We start from the raw sequence: 14,654 nt of genomic DNA, 5'->3' as shown, positions 1-14,654 counted from the left end.
TTCCCAAGTGAAGCAGTTCAGATAATCCACCTCACTCAACAATATGCTAGCTAGAGTCACTCATTGTGGCCAGACAGACTAACCCCTATATTATCCATCTTATTTGCCTCTCTGAAGCATACAGGACAGAGAAGGAGCAATAAAATCAGCATAGTCTATGCTGGCTCATCTGATCCTGAGAAGCTGAAACATAGATATGAGGAGAGATCAGGATATGTGAGACTGCCACCAGCTGGCACCTATGTTGATTCGAACACACACACAGTCCCTGAGAGGAATTTCCCACTGAGAAAACAATGTCCTGTACTTCAAAATTTAATCACCTCAAATCTCTCTTACAAGTGTAAATTAAGTTCACAACTCCCTTGTAAGAACTGGTCTCACAGCAGACAGACCAGCATCAATTGGCATGACAGATAAGAAAGAGAAATACGTGACCCCATGATTATAAAAGATGGGCCCAGCACACACTCACTTTGAGTGTCATTCTACCCTCTACCTGCTGGTCGGGTTAGGTGTTTGACCTCCCGAGGTTCTATGGGGACGCCCACCTCGTATTTTTGTCTTTCCTAGGAATTGAGGGACCGGCCCTGGCCTGACATGCTGGAGTCGAGAGGCACAGAAGGGGGTAAAAATGGTACCTGGATGTGGTCCTCTGTCTTAAGTGTACACATAGCAAGAGTAAGCTGTTACTTGGTACCATTATTTCTATTTTTCTATCTTTATCTTCTTTGTAACCATTTTAAGACCTATATTTTGCTAATAGTTAAGAAATAGAACAATAGCCATTGCAACCATATGATTTATAAGCTTCCTCAATAAACCTGTAACTGTTTAAGCTTTAACCTGACTCCTTCAGTTGCTGTAACAGAACCAAGCACAATTTAAAAGAACTTCAGCCGGTCATAAAGGGACAGATATAGGGAGAGCTTGGGCGTTTGGATCTGTGTCACTCCCAGGTGACAGGATCCACTGGGGCATCTTTCAGTCTTTCTCCAAGGCTGCCCGCTGCGAAGGAATTATGAAATTCTAGCAGCTGAAATCTAAGATGTAATAAGCTCTTCCTATATAACGGGGCGTCTGTTGGCCTGCTGGCCACCCTCTGCGATGGGACCCCGGTCCTAGCAGTAAAGGCACGGACGTTAAACCTTTTCTTGGAAGCATACACACACACACTGCCCTGACCGTCGGCTGACACTCATCAAAAGGGAATATTAATGTTTAATTGAAATATGCTGTCTAATAATATCATTGACTTTATTTCTTTTTGAAATTGTAGGAAACCTATGAAATACTTAAAAGAATAATTAACTTATGCTAATCAATGCAACTAATTACCTGTGTATACATAGGAAATAGAATTGACTTTAGCCTCACAGTGTATATTACCTGTTCTTAATCCTTGCTTGCTCTCTTGACTACTGTCAAAAGGCAATGGTAGCCTGCCAAAACTCTAGGGCCCAGTCCTGCATCTCAGATTTTCCTGAACCTTATCAGGGGAGGTTTTGAGTCACAAGACTGAGGTCTTCTGCTCCAGTGTCAATTACTCTGATATTTGACATGGCCTTCCTATTTGGACTATAACCAGATTAACTGAATGTGGAAAGAAGTTTTTGCAACTCAGCACCTCACCATCTCTACTATGAAATGGATCTAAAAACTTTATTGATATCTGAATGTATAATGGTCTTTCAATCATTATATTATCTCTCTTTTCTTTTTTACTAAATCTTAGTTTATTTAACCAGGGGGCTGTGCCCCATGTTCACTACGGCCATTAACCGCCCTCTCTCTGGCCACTTTCGCAGCCAGAGAGCCTGATGACATCCTTCTGTCACACGTCAGGAAAAACTTGTTTATATATAAAACAAAAACCAGGACTATGTAGCACTTTAAAGACTAACAAGATGGTTTATTAGGTGATGAGCTTTCATCTTGTTAGTCTTGTTAGTCTTTAAAGTGCTACATAGTCCTGGTTTTTGTTTCAGCTAGACCAGACTAACACGGCTACATTTCTATCAGTATTGTTTATATATAGTCAGAGATAAGAATTGATTGTAAGCATGTAATTGAGTAAGATCTGAAATATTCATTGACTTGTGGATAATGTGTCCGATCTTTTGGGAGTGGTAGAACTTTATATATGGTAAACAAGTTTTTAAGTAATCCTCATCATATTTTACTTGACTGTCTGGGTAAGAGCACAAGGCTAGATTTCTTTAAGTGTTTATTTAAGTATTGTGTAAGTGGCGTTGTTGCTGGCTTGGTGAATCTAATTACTAGAACCAACACCAGTTTTGAGAATGATCTGCCCCTTTCTTGGCAGTGTGGTCTCTCTAGCAACCGTAGTCACACCAGGGCTATGCTTTTATTGGTCAGTAGTGAGGGAGGGTGTTCCATACGGTGATCTGAAACACTATCACATAGCATGAGCCTCAGAATGCTTTTGATCGGCTTCTCTAGCTAGATTTAATGGAGTTGTAAAAACCTGCTTCATTCAGATGTCCTGGAATTTCTTTATTAGCTACTCTGATTCTTAGGTTGCCTCAGTATCTTCGTGGTTGATGTATATGGATATATATGGATATAAAATGCAGCATTGGTATGCAGATACCACAATGATAGACGTGGTACTAAAAACCTAATTAGATTAATTAGGTAAAATACACAGCATATGGATAAATGTTTATGGCACATTATTCATGTGAAATGAGACATGGCTCTCACCTCAAGAAGTCCTTATTTCCACTTCTTGCTCTCCAGTGAAGTCTTTACCATGCTCTTTCCTTGATCTCATGGTTTTCTACCCCACAGCAGGGATGGGCAAAAGAGCTTCCACAGGCTGGATCCGGCTCATCAAGTGACTTGATTCAACCCACGGAGGCCCTGCTGCTTCCCCCGTCCCCATGCAAATCAGGGCCTAGGGACCAGGGATGGGGGGGGCGGGAATGAGCAGTCTCCTCTCACCCTGCCTCTACCCTGCAAGGACTGTGTGGCACCATGCGCTCCTGGCAGGGCGGGAGGAGACTTCATGCACTCCCCCACTCCCAAGCCCTGATTTGCCTGCGAGGAGAGGGTAAGCGTGCAAAATCTCCTCCTGCTCTGTAAGGGACATGGCGCTTCTAAGCACCACACACTCCTTGCAGGATGGGGGCAGAGTGGGAGGAGACTTCACATGCCCCCTTCCCGCAGGCCAATCAGGGCTTCGGGGTTGGGGAAGCACATAATGTCTCCTCCCGGCTTGCAAGGTGATCAGCACTTAAAGTCAACCACCAGCTGCTGCTCAGCTGTTGGTTGACACTAAGCACGGCGCTCCTTTGAAGGGCGGGGGCAGGGAGCAAGAGACTTCATGTCCTGATTGACTTAGGGGCAGCAGTGGGGAACACGCGAAGTCTCCTCCCACTGCCAGGAGCACAGGTACCTAGAGGAAACCACCAGCTCTTCAGAACAGCTAGCAGAACAGCTAGCTCGGAGGGGAGTGGCGGGAGAGGGGGGCAAAGACTTTGCATGCTCTCCCATCCCCATGCCCCTTCTGGAGCAGCCTGGGGCCACGTTAAAAATTTCAGAAATGGCCCTTGGTTAAAAATTATTGCCCACCCCTGCCCTATACACTATCCTGGTTAGACTCTATTTGCTTCTTTGTAAATAATTATAATAATTTTCTTCAATAGTTATATGAATTTTTCCATTTGCTTTGCTGACATAATAAATAAACTTCATGAATCTTTGGTTCCTTTCTGGATGTCCCATTTCTTATATTCCTCTACTTCTGAATATAAGGTTGCATACTAGCTTTAACACCATTGACATAAGAACATAAGAATGGCCGTACTGGGTCAGACCAAAGGCCTATCTAGCCCAGTAGCCTGTCTGCCGACAGTGGCCAGCACCAGGTGCCCCAGAGGAGGGGACTGAAGACAATGATCAAGCAATTTGTCTCCTGCCATCCCTCTCCAGCCTCTGACAAACAGAGGCCAGGGACACCATTTCTATCCCCTGGCTAATAGCCTTTTATGGACCTAACCTCTATGAAATTATCTAGCTTCTCTTTAAACTCTGTTATAGTCCTAGCCTTCACAGCCTCCTCTGGCAAGGAGTTCCACAGGTTGACTACACGCTGTGTGAAGAAGAACTTTCTTTTATTAGTTTTAAACCTGCTACCCATTACACGCAAAAGCAATCACAGCAGTTTTGGATTTCTTTTTTCCCCTACTAAACCCAAGAGGACTTTTCCCGTCAGCTGCAATATGGCTTATAAAACTCAGAAATGCAGAGATTGCTAAGTACCTAATTTGAATTTTCTATTTAAATTATTAGAGAATAATTTATTGTTGTTCTTACAAAAGTAAAGTGAATAGAGTATCTCCCAGACAGTGACAATATCCATTTGTTTTCCCATAAAGACTCATTTCTGCTGCGTCTCCCTACACAAACTCCCCCATTCCTTCGTCTGTTATTTGCTTTTCCTCATCTTATTCTCCCTCCCCTTTATTTCTATCACTGTCTTTTTACTGCTTCCTTCCCTTTTGCAATCACTTTTAAGGGTTTCCAAGCTCCCACCTTCTTCAGTAAATTATTGTGGAACTCTTATAAGCAAGACCTCCCCAGTTACCAATTCAGACCTTAGCATGAGCTTCTAAGGACTGGTCTTTACTACAAAGCAACCAAGTTATAAACCCAGTTTAACCTAAGTAGTATGTAGGCAGTGTCTTGTGTGTACTAAATCAGTGTTTCCCAAGCAACAGCAATAGTTTCTGGTATTTGGTTCCTTATATGGCTCCCTCTATAGCAGTTTTCAGAAAGGTTATACAGGATATAAAGCAGATGCTACAGCCAAATAAGATGAGTGCTGTAATTACATTTACTAAATTATTCCAAATTGTGTAACAAAAATCCCAGAATATGCTCAGATATCTGATCCATTTTCCGTCAGAAAATGCGGTTTCAATTAAACAAATATTTTTCGCAATCATTTTGACTAGAAAAAAATTTGACTAGAAAAAGCATTACATTTTTGGAAGGGAAATTTTTTTCATTTCAAAATGACTTTTTGTGTAGAAATTTACTTTATATTAATCTTTTTTTAATCTAAAAATGGTCAAAATTGAAATAAAAGATTATGATTGGCCTCAAATGATATTTTTCCAGAATTTTGTTCAATGAAAAATTTTAATATTTTGTTTACCCTAAATCAGAACTTTGTAAAATAGAAAGTCCATGTTCTGAATATATTTTTTAATAAAAAAGTTCATTTATATAAAAGGTTACTGGTTAAACAAAGGCAAATTACATTTCAGACAGTTCATGGGGTTCTCTGTTTCTGGAGAGAAGCATGATGTGGATGTTCTATGATGATGGCACGCTTGTATTATCAAAATCAAATGATGCAGCTAGAGCAGCCAAAAATAGGAAGTTTAGAGACTCATCAAATGAGAAGTAATAAAGCAAAATTACTTAGGACCATAAACCGACTATGACTCTTTTGCGCCACTCGCTAGTACAAAGGAACCATGATCCAGACACTGAAGCTTAGCAGGGAATTTCCTTGTGAGGGTTGCAATTTCTGATGACACATCTGAGCATTGGCCCCCCCCCCCCCCCACTCCAACCAATCCTGCATAAGGAGAATGCTGCAGGCAGGGAGAGAGCATGGTAAACTTTAGGACTCTATGCCAGGCACTGAACTTGGTGAACGCAAGAGCAGCTGTGAGCATTATCAGGAAGGACCCCAACTCTGAAAATCAGGGATCCAGTTCTGGCTCCTTGATGTCCAAGTTCTGTCACCGGAGAAAATCTGCCCCCTTAGATTTCTTCAAAACTTCAGAAAAGGTTTTGTTTAATGTCAGTATTCAGTGAAACCCTTGCCCAATCCATCGATTATCTCAGACTAATTCCCTTAAGTCTCCTTGCTTCTCTTCTCTCCCCTCTAGTCTAATCAGCCCATGTAAAAGTCATCTTCTTTTCCTGCCACTCTGACCTTGACAAACGTTCCCCCCCCCCCTCCTTGAATCTCGTTATGGGCTTCTTATCTTTTACTGCTTCTGTGTCAGACTCCTTGTCCTCACCTTCAAGGCCGTAAGAATTATGTTCTTGCCTCTTCTTACATCTGTGTGCTTTTAGAGTGCTGTACAAATGCTTAAACAAATAATTATAATCATTATAATTAAGTAATTACATGTTTTGGTAAAAGATTTAGCTGAACCAACACTGCTTAGTACTTAGTATTCTGCTGATATAAATCTGCCAAACAAATGTCATTGTTCATAAGAACTTGGCAAACCTTACTGAGATAATGAACATGTAGCACTATAGCAGTCTTCTTTTTTAAGAATGTATTTAATGAGTCGAAAGCTTACTGCATGCCATTTGTCCAGTGATTACACAAGCTCCAACATTCTCCTAAATCTGGCAAAACCTTTTAAATCTTTATCCATATTGGTATATATAAATTGTCCGTATTGGTATAACATGTGCCATATGTTTATTTTAAAATATCTTAAACCCATATCTATCAAGTCTCAATACTGAAGTTTCATTTTCTACTATTTAAGTCATTACATTTTTTAATCTCAAAATCTGAATCCATTTTTATATTTCCTGTAACCTAGGGTGCAATTCAACTTCCCCTGAAGTCATTCATGGGCAACTTCATTGACTTTAGCAGGAACTGGATCTGGTCCCTAGTTTCTTTATTTGGACCATTAACATCATGGAACCACACTGATTCTGTGAATTTATTGACATGACATGTGCTGGAGAGCATGTTTATTGTACTTGAGAAAATTAGATGGAAGGGAACTAGGAGGATACAGAAGTTCTCTGAAAATACAAAAAGGGTATGTAATTAATAAATAAGGAGAAGCTATCAAAAATAGAGTCACAGGATTGAGCTGGTAAGGTTCCTCAGGAAACACAACCGTGTGTTTTGCCATTTATCTGCTCAGCATACATAATTTAGGTAATAAGTAATAATAATCCTGCAAAAGGTTGTTCAAATGCAGTCATTAACTAGAAAGCAGGAAAAGGCTATGTTCCGAAGCAAATGACATGTGCAGACAAGTAAAATGTGTATACATCAGGCAATACCAAATAAAGCTGCAAAATGAAAACAATCAGGAAAGTGGAGGTGGTGTGGGTATGCTCGTACAGTATAACTTCAGAGGCAAGAATTCTATTGGGATATGAAAATCTTTGATTATATCTATCTTTTCTGTGAAGGAAAAATAAAATTGACTATTCTGGTTAAGACACTGCACAGCTCTCAATTATGCACAAAATTAACAATTTTTTTCTTGCATGCTGGTTTGAAGGTTTAACTAGTCTGTTTTTTATCTAATTTTAGTAAGAATCTGAAATAACTTTATTGAAGTCCATGGAGTTACACACTGCATAACTATGGAAGGAAGAGAAAAATGAGGCCCAATGTTCTGGAAAAATTCACCATTGACCAACATTATGCACACCCTAGGCATCTTCCTTGATTCCATTGATATTGGATATCTAAATTTCAATAGCAGAAAAAAATCCCACTACATCTCTTTTCCTCTTCAATTCAATAGGAGACTATACCCCATCGTGCCATATTTAAAGATGAACCATGCATGAAGACCAGTTCTGCCTCTCCATCCACAACAAAAAGACATATAGCTAGAGTCCTCATGAACAATGAAACTTCCTCAATGGTCAAACAAGAAGATGAGAATATTGTGAACAGGACATATGGTCTTCTCAGCAGCTGACGCATGACTGGTGAAATCTATTCCAGAAGAGATAGGATCTTAACATCTTACCAACATCAACACAAAGTACAAGAACCACCTCTTCTCCATTCCCTGTTAAATACAAAATAAAGACAAAGCCATCTGCCCAATATTGCCATTTTAAAAAAGGAGCAAAGCCAAAACCAATCTACGTATGTGCGAAGATCCCTGATTGGCTGCAAATACATTAATAAAGCATCTAAATGCTATAGCGATAAGCGTAGGATAGACCAGTTGGATACAGCAGAGGGAGCTGCTACCAGTCCTTCCAACTCTTTCACTGATTCACACAACTATCTTCTGAAGGGTTAGGATTTTTTCCCTTGATTTTATTGAGTGAATCTTGTGGGATGGAAGGCAAGCATTTTGGGTGGTAACAGACCGTATTCATTGAGGGACCTGGACAAGGGACTTGCAGGGGGACAAGAAATGTTTGGTTTGGGTAGATAGAAAAAAACCCAACAAATTAACAAAATACACACTTAAAACATTATTTGAATATTTTGCTTGCATGTTATTAGTCATCTAATATTGACTGTCTGATCTATTTATAGACTGTGTTAAAAGCTTCATGTAAAGCATCCATATACCAGCAACCACTGGCAGTATACAACTTGTACTGGTCCTAGAAAAAAATCCCTAAATAATGCTGTACATTCTTGAGTGTCATCTGCAGGCACCTTCTATGCTAACTAACTATACATATATACAAACATCTCTTTCACAGAGTGTTCTTTTAATAGCCCACAAGCTCCTTAGGGCAATGACCGTGCATTTGTTATTTGTTTATACAGCATTTAACATCATAATGGTTCCCTATGACTGGAACCTTTGGGCACTTAACACTATATAGATAATCGCACACAAAAAGAACATTTTTATGGTTGCAAAGTCAAGTACCTAAAAGTATGAAATATCAGAATTAAGGTTCCTTGTACAATTTTAATTTGCCTCCTTTGTGTGTATGCATGATGATACATACTTTCATTACCTGATCACATGCTATTTTTTCCACAGAGCCTCATCTCATCCAGTCAGCATGATTGGCCTGCTCTGGGAATTAATCAGGGTTTTGAAATGAAGGAGACTTGTCTGTAGCATCACTTCCTCATTAGTTGTAGAAGGAGATTACAGAAAGAGAAAGGATGGTCTCATGGTTAATGCAGTTGAATGCTGTTCTTGAAAAACTAAATTCTATCTTTGTCCCGGCCACAGAGTTCCTAAATGGTGGTAGGCAAGTTGCTTAAACCAAACATTTCACAGGGGTTCACTAACCAAACATTCCTCATTTTTTGGGTGTGTCACTTGAGAACTTAGGGTACATCTGCACAGTAGTGTTATTTCAGAGTAACTGACTTTATTCCGAAATAACATAGTTAACATAGCATCTACACTACAAGCCTTTATTTCAAAATAATGTCGAGCTAGAGGACTTCTTACTCTGATTCATGGTAACCCTCATTTCACAAGGAGTTCTTCCTTTGGCTTCCTGCTGTGCAGACAGTGCCAAAAGCCAAATTAAGCTATTTCAACATAAGCTACGCAATTGATGTAGCTGAAGTTGCGTAGTTTAATTCGACTTTAGCCCTTCTGTGTAGATGTACTCTTAGGATCTGCTTTGCCAAAATGTTGAGCACTCATCATTGCAGCTGAAGTCACTGGGAGCAGTGCTTTGAACTTCTAGCATGCTATATAATACTAAGTATTCTCAAACATCAGATTTTAGATATCTCAAACTATACACCCCAAATTCTGAAATCTTTTGACTTAATCCCTTTGATCCTCAGTTACTGTAACATAGGGACAGTCATACTTCTCATCAAAATAGGGCTGTTGTGAAAAGAAATTAATATTTGTGACAAGCATGATAGTTAAGACCTTAAAGAAATTAATAATCCTGTGCTCTGAAGACAATTTGAATAGTGTGCAGTAAAATAAGGCCTGGGCCACACATTACACAACATGGAGGAAAAAAGTATTTACAGTTGCTCCATAAGTTAGCACTGCCCACCCTGCCCAATGAAATTTTATAATGTGTCCATGGACATTTGTCACAGCTCTAGCCTGTTGGTTCTCAAACTGAGAGCCATAATATGGTTATGTGGGGGACTTGAGCTATAAGCCGGAAGCCCAGCAGGCCCCAAGCACGTCCAGCCCTACTCCACCTCCAAAGAAAGGGTGCTAAATAGACGTTTGCCCAGGGCACTATTTTTTTTATGCCCTGGCTCTGGGACTGTGATGACATCAGAGCTTGATTGTTCAGCACTGAAGAAGTTCTTCATTATTTAACACTCAAGCATACCTTGACTGCTAAAAAAAACCCACTGAAAAGTAAAAGTATCTTGAATCTTACATTAAACATGATTTCAGCTGCATTGTAATGCATCATTGAAAAATTGTAATGCATCATTTGCCATTTGCCATATTTTGTCCACTGGATCAAAGAAGTCATGCAAACTGCAGCAATATCTCAATGTGGATTTTTCAAATGCAGTGAAGAAACAACAAAGTCAAATTTGATGCAAATAAAAGCCTCCTATGTTATGTCACCACAAATCGCCTGTACCAAAATGCTACCTACAAAAGATGAGGAACTTGTTCTATCACCATGCAAAGATACAGTGTCACTTATGCTTGGCAAGATGCCACCAAAAGCTTAATATACCTTCTATGTTGAATGACACTGTGAAATGCAGAATGTGTGAGATGACTGAAAATATCAAAAACTAAGTCATGCACAAAATTAAACACTCTGCTTTCAGTATACTCAGCCTGAGACTTAATGAAACTACTAACATTACTAACTGTGCAAAATTGATAGTGTTTGTGTGGTAGGTTAATGCCAGGGATGTGAAGGATGTGTTTTGTTCTGTGAACAACTTGAAACAACCTCAACAGCATAGGCCATTTCCAATAAAGTGAATGCCTTTTCAAAAGGCAATGAACTTGAGTAGGAAAATCTTTGTTCTATCTGCACAAATGGTGTTCCAGTCATGAAGGCTGCATGGTCTGGCTTTCAGCAGAAAATAAAGTGCATATCGCCTGATGTGACTGTCGCTCATTGTGGAATTCAATATCAAACTCTAGCAGTAAAGACATTGCCAATGTGCCTTAATGCTCTGGTGGATGATGAGTGGTCAACTACATTAAAGTATATCCTCTGAATAGTCATCTCTTTGGAGAGCTCTACAACAAAATAGGCAGTGAATACAAAGTTCTGTTTTTCCACACTTGAGTCCAATGGCTTTCTAGGGGATGCACTTTAAAGTGTGTTTTTATACTTCATGAAGAGGTAGTGGAGGTTTTCCTGCAAAAAGAGAAATGAGAGCTGAACAAAAAGTTTAGTGATGAGAAATGGTTTCTCTGCTTGGTGCGCCTAGTTCCATGGGTGGCTGGTATGCTAGGCGGGGGTAGGTATTGCCTTCCCAAACTGCCAGCCTGGCCCCGCCCACACTCTGTCCCCAGCGTCCACCCTCCCAGTGCTCCTGGCTGGGGAGGCTGGAGCCACACACTGACCACCCTCCCTGTGCTTCAGTCCCAGGGAGGCTGGTGCTGCGTGTCCTCCCTCCCTGCCCATGCTCCAGGACCAGGGAGGCTGGGGATATATGTCCTCCTCCTGCTCCATGCTCCAGGGCTGAGAAGGTTGGGGATATATGTCGCCTGCCCTCCCTGTACTCCAGCCAGGGAGGCTGAGGCATATGCACCTGCCCTCCTCCTCTCCCTGTGGTAGAGGTGGGGAGGGAACAGGGAGGCGGCTTGCCTCCCCCTGCCCTACCTTCACTGACCTCCCATGCCTAGTTCATATCTTTGATAGCCTTGACGTCCTTAGTTTGTCACTTCAATGAAAACATCCAAAAGTTAATAAACCTGATTAATAAAATCAGAGCCTTCTGGATTAAGTTGGACCTTTGGTGTAATAAGTTAGGGTATGTCTACACTACAGTTAATTCGAACTAAGCTAATTCGAACTAGTGCATCTAGAACTAAAAACTAGTTCGAATTAGTGTTTTGCTAACTCGAACTAGCGCGTCCACACTGATTGGACGCAGGGGCGCATTTAAAGGCGGCTGAAACCAGTTCCGGCAGGGCATCAGGTCAGTACTTGCGTTGTGTGGCTGCTGTCTGAGGCTATCTGAGGCTTGTGCTTAAAGGAACCCCCCTGGAAAGCCGGTTCTCAGTTTTTCCACTTGCTTGCCTACCTCGCCGAGGGACAGCAAAGCGTTTTTCTCTGCGCCCATCTGTGTCGGTGCTTCCCTTCGGGGACGCCGCCGCAGGTGGCAACATGGAGCCAGAACTCGCCCTGCACTTTCTGGTGCAGTTTATGGACTTGTTGCTGACCACCTGGTGCACGTCAGCCCCCTGCCTCTCCACCTGGCCACCCTGGGGGCCATGGAGCAGCTGCGGCGGCGCCCGGGCGCCGGCGTGCCCCGCCGCATCTGGCGTCTGGACACCGGCAGCGACTGGTGGGACCGCATCGTCCTGGAGCGCTGGGGAGACCAACAGTGGACCCAGAACTTCAGGATGAAGAGGGACACCTTCCTGGAGCTCTGCGAGTGTCTCGCCCCTGCTCTGCGCAGAACGGACACTCGCATGAGGCCCACCATCCCCCTCCAGAAGTGTGTGGCCATCGCCCTCTGGAAGCTTTCCATGCCGGACAGCTACCGATCCGTCGGGAACCAGTTCGGCATGGGGAGATCCACCGTCGGAGCGGTGCTCATGCAGGCACGGCACTTGCCAGCCACTGGGCCGGGAGTGAGGGGGGCTGCAAGGAGGGGATGGGCCACCCCAGGGAAAACAGGGGGTTGGGGGGGGAGGAGGCAAAAGTGCCCCGCACCGGAAGGGCCGGTCTCTCCCGGCCATACTACACGCCGCCCGGGGGAGTTGCTCCCGGGAGTGGGGTGTGGAGCACTGCCAGGGCACGAGCACTCCCAGCCACCCGGGCGCCCCACTGATTCGCGCTTTGCTGTGTCTCTCCGCAGGTGGTCAAGGCCATCAACCGGGTGCTGCTCCGCAGGGTGGTCCGCCTCACCGACCCAGACACCATCATCTGGGGGTTCGGCGCCCTCGGCTTCCCCAACTGCGGGGGGGCCATCGACGGGACGCACATCCCCATCCGTGCCCCGGAACACCAGGCCTCCCAGTATGTGAACCGCAACGGGTACTTCTCCATCCTCCTGCAGGCCATGTGTGACCATCGGGGACAGTTCACGGACATTAATGTGGGCTGGTCCGGCAAGGCACACAACGCTAGGGTGTACCGGAACTCCTCCGTGTGCCAGAGGCTGCACGCCGGGACCTTCTTCCCTGACCGCCACATCAGGGTCAGGGACGTGGACATGCCCGTCTGCCTGGTGGGGGATGCGGCCTACCCCCTACAGCCCTGGCTCATGAAGCCCTACACGGGGCACCTCAACCCCTCCCGCCAAGCCTTCAATGCGAGGCTGACCAGGGCCTGCACCATCATTGAGGGGGCCTTCGGGCGACTGAAAGCCCGATTTAGGTGCCTCCTCACCCGCCTCGACCTCGCCGAGCACAACATCCCTCCCGTGGTGGCAGCATGTTCTGTGCTGCACAATTTGTGCGAGAGGAAGGGGGAGGCTTTCCTGCCAGCCTGGATGGCTGAGGCTGACCGCATGGCTGGCCAGTACGCTCAGCCCCACACCGCCGCCATCCGGGAAGCCCAGCGGGGGGCCGTCCGGATCCGAGAAGCCCTGCGGGAGAGCTTCCAGGTGGAGGAGGAGGACTGAACTCTCCCTGCATGCCCCACTGGGGCCTTCTTCCACCCTCCCCCCCCTTCCCTTTTCCCCTCCCTAACCTCCCTTCCTAATGTCAAATAAAGACACCTGTTTTGGCAAAAAAACCCTCTCTTTATTTTACATAACTGGTGTGGGGGGAGGGAGGAGTGAGTGTGGGAGAGGGGAGGGGGAAACCTGGGAGGAGGAATCTGGAAGAGAGTGGAAGGGGAGGAAGGGAAGGGAAAGCTCAGGCTTGTGGGGTCCGGCTGGCTCTCCCGTCTCGCAACACTGCGGGTGCGGGGACCTCGGGGGGGGAGCGGGTATGGTAGGTGGGGCAGGAGGGACGGGGGGTGCGGAGAAAGCGGGAGAGGGAGCAGGGGCAGCAGAGGGAGCAGGGGCAGCAGGGATGGGAGGAGGAGTAAGAGCTGCGGCAGCCGCAGGAGCCAGAGCAGGAGGAGGCAGGAACTGGTCCACCCGGGTCTGGAGGTGGCCTCTGAGGCCACGGCCCTGCTCCTCCAGCGCATCCACACTCCGCTGGCGCAGCCGAAGGTCCTCCCGGACCCAGTGCTCCTAGTTGCGGAGCAGCTGCTCCATGAACCAGAGGTGCCGCCGCTGGTAGTCCTCCTGGTTTCTGGCACGACGGCTGGCCCGGGCGCGGGTGGCTGTTGTAGGCGGGGTGGTGCGCCCTGCAGTCCCAGGTGCTGCGGCTGTGGTGAAACAAGAGCAGTGGTCAGTTCTCCCTGGGGACAAGGTGAGTGAAACCCAGCCCTCCTCTGCAAGGCCAAGGCCCCTGCATGACACCAGCTGCTGCTCCATGGTGGGCAAGGCCCAGGCGCACGGTCCCTGGGCTCCCTCTCCCCCCCACCTCGCCGTACACATAAGGGGAGCATGATGGTACTCACAGGTGGAGGCCTCCCCGGCCTCGGACGATACAGGAGATGTTGTCTGTGGGGTTCCTTGGGGGTCCTGGGTCCTGGGCAGGCTCCTGGCAGGTTCCTGGCTCGTGGCGTCCTCCGGCTCCTCATCCTCGGTGTCCAGGACCGGTCCCTCTGCCCCGGGGTCGATGACCACCCGGGGGGCATGGATGGCATGAGCCCCCAGGATGCGGTCCAGGGTGTGAAAGTGGGGGCAGGCCTCCAGGTCAGCCCCTGGAAGGCAG

General features: G+C 45.3%; 2 long non-coding RNA genes across 3 annotated transcripts in view; both read right to left on the bottom strand.

Annotated features, from left to right (window-relative positions):
• LOC142829107 (uncharacterized) overlaps positions 1–14,654 on the bottom strand; it is a 136,005-nt gene that overhangs the window by 66,803 nt on the left and 54,548 nt on the right. The window lies entirely within an intron of this gene.
• LOC112544891 (uncharacterized) overlaps positions 5,177–14,654 on the bottom strand; it is a 37,016-nt gene continuing 27,538 nt past the window's right edge. For both annotated transcript variants that reach the window (XR_012903393.1, XR_012903394.1), the window contains one exon: positions 5,177–11,067. This is a non-coding gene — a long non-coding RNA (uncharacterized LOC112544891). The remainder of the gene's footprint in view (positions 11,068–14,654) is intronic.

Source organism: Pelodiscus sinensis, chromosome 4 (genome assembly GCF_049634645.1).
Source record: "Pelodiscus sinensis isolate JC-2024 chromosome 4, ASM4963464v1, whole genome shotgun sequence".
Lineage (NCBI taxonomy): Eukaryota > Metazoa > Chordata > Testudines > Trionychidae > Pelodiscus > Pelodiscus sinensis.
The sequence above is the reverse complement of the archived record's forward strand: the minus strand, read 5'-3'. Positions and strand labels throughout refer to the sequence as shown.